At 47.7% G+C, this 2500-nt stretch overlaps 1 non-coding gene across 1 annotated transcript in view; it reads right to left on the reverse strand.

The window, feature by feature from the left end:
- Positions 1-2500, reverse strand: part of LOC127464683 (28S ribosomal RNA) — an 8594-nt gene that overhangs the window by 1928 nt on the left and 4166 nt on the right. The window contains exon 1 of the ribosomal RNA XR_007901521.1: positions 1-2500. This exon is cut by the window's left edge and continues 1928 nt beyond it; it is cut by the window's right edge and continues 4166 nt beyond it. This is a non-coding gene — a ribosomal RNA (28S ribosomal RNA).

Below are 2500 nucleotides of genomic sequence, written 5' to 3' on the forward strand. Positions count from 1 at the left end.
GGGAGCAAGATTCATTCTCCGCAGGGCAGTGTCTGCAGGAGGTGCTGTATTTATCCCGTCTGCCCCTCGCTAGGAATTCCTTCGAGGGGTAGACGTTGGCTCTCAACTGAAGGGCTGTCAGGAGTTTCCTGTGAGGTATGCCTCTGTAACGCTCAATCCAAAAATTACTGATTTTATCCCCCTCAAAATTGTCAATACCCCGGCCTTGGGACGCTAATTTAGACCATTCATTAAATTCTCTTTTCCTCCAATTGCAAGGTCTCGGGTATTTAATTTTAGGTGCACTAACCTCCCACTCCGATGGTGCTCCCTCCTCCCTGTGTTCGAGCGGCTCCACCACCAGCCTGGGCTCCCAGATTGACGGCATTCTATCTTTATCTCCTCCAGCTTTAACCCATAGCTTTTCATAATCCTTTTCAATTTGTTCTTCTTTCAGAACCGCCCTGATGGTTTCGTCCGAAGACTGAGCGAGTCTATGCAACCTCCGAGCCTGTACACTTGGAATCAGGCCCGCCAATCTGGTGATGCCCAAACCCCCATCTTTCGTGCTGGAATACAGGAAGGCGTCGCAAGTGCAGGGTGGAAGGTGTAGCCACTCTTTGACACTTCTTCGAATCTGTAGATCGAGGGACTCCAGCAGCCCTGCCTTTGTGTCTGTGTGATCTGCTAAATAAATTATTTTGGGAATGGCGAATGTTTTTAAGAGGTCTATTTTTTGTAACGGTTTCAGCGGTGCTCCCTCGAGCCGTTGTAACCAATGTTCTACCTGCTGGGATAGTCCCGGTTTTGCTATACCGACCCAAGGGTCCACTCGGAGCCCCAAGTATTTCTCAGAGCTGCCAGGGGTAATCATGTTGAGGGATGTGCCATTCACCGTCCAGGCTGGGCAGTCATTGATGGAATAGGTGCTTTTAGCTGTTGGCTTGATGTAGAAGCCGTGGCACTTTTCCCCTTGAGTCCTGAGGCCAGTAAGTTCACAGAAGGTTTCTAGAATCTTAATGTTGTTTTGCATCCCTTCCCAGGACCCACTTAGTAATACCAGATCATCAGCAAAGGCCATCGCTGTAATAGTGTGCTTACCCTGTTGGTATCCATTTCCACATTCCTCCAGCTTACACAGGAGAGGGTCTATTGCTAGGTTGAAGAGGAGTGGTGACATTGGATCTCCTTGTTTCACCCCGACTCGCATTTTGATTTGATCGGTCGTGCCCTTCTTTGTATCGATCTGAGTGTAGATGTTTTCATACATGTTCTTGATGAGGTTGGTGATATGGGGGTCCACTCCCTTTTGTTTCAGACCCATGAGGATGTGCTGGTGGCTCACGGTGTCAAAAGCCTTTGCAATGTCCACGAATACCACTCCCATCTCTCTGTGTTCCCTTTTCGCATTTTGAATTAACAGTTGTAGCAGTTTCAGATTCTCAGAGCAACCAGCTGCCCTTATAAATCCTCTCTGCCTTGGGTTGATGGGGCATGCTTTGGACAGTCTAGCAGTCAGTATTCTGGAAAACAGTCTTAAGATGATGGATCCGATCGTGATAGGACGCCAGTTGTTGATGTCTTTCAGGCGCTCAGGTCTGCTCGACTTAGGTATTAAAACGGTCCGACAGCCCCTCACCGTGTCTGGAATCATACCAGATGTTAACCATAAGTTGAAAATCTCAGCGGTCAGGGAGTATTTGGGGTCCATTTTATTGAGGTCCCTCAAAGTAATCCCATCCGGTCCGGGGGCAGAGTTCTTGCTCATCTCCGAGATGTTTTTGGAGACTTCCTGTGCTGTGATCATGGCTTCAAAGGCACTGTTATCAGCTAGGCCTTTTGATTGGAAACCCCCCAGGCTTTTAAACGTTCCAGGTGACTCCCATCTAGATTGAAACACAGAGTGGATGTCTTGGAGTGGTATTTCGCACCTCATGGATTCCAAGTCGTCCAGGATGATCCTTGCTATTTTTCCCTTGTCGAGGTGGAACAGTCGCTGGAATCGCAGATATTGTCCCTTCCTGATGGCTCTCTTTCTCATCCAGTTCTTTGCCTTTTTCCCAGGGCGAGGGTTCTGACTAGGATTTTGTTGCTTTTGTTTGTTTTGAGATGTTTTACCGAGCTGGCAGCTCACACCCAGGCACTCGTAGCAGTCTCTAGATGTTTCATTCACCACTGACAATGGGTCCTGCTGCCCATCAATTATCTTTTTGAATGCTCCCTGGAAGGTGTGAAGTGTTTGTGCTGATAACCGGTCTCCGACCTTTCTGAGATAATGAGCCTGCAAGTACCCCTCCCTTGATGAGTCAGCCACTGCCAGCTGTTCCCATTCATCTTCTATCAGTAAATCTAAGTCCTGGTCTTCTCCATTCTTCTTCCCAGGCTCCAGCAGTCGTCTTTTGTCACTTATCTGTTTCGTGGTTTTAGAAGGAATGTGCTCAGCAATCAACTTGTTAATGTGTTTTTTACCCTTGTATTGTTCCATTAATTTAATCAGCAGCTCTTCTTCTTCACTTGTCCA

The sequence above is a fragment of the Manacus candei genome, unplaced genomic scaffold, assembly GCF_025592945.1.
Source record: "Manacus candei isolate 608988 ecotype Guabito, Panama unplaced genomic scaffold, ASM2559294v1 h1tg000256l, whole genome shotgun sequence".
Lineage (NCBI taxonomy): Eukaryota > Metazoa > Chordata > Aves > Passeriformes > Pipridae > Manacus > Manacus candei.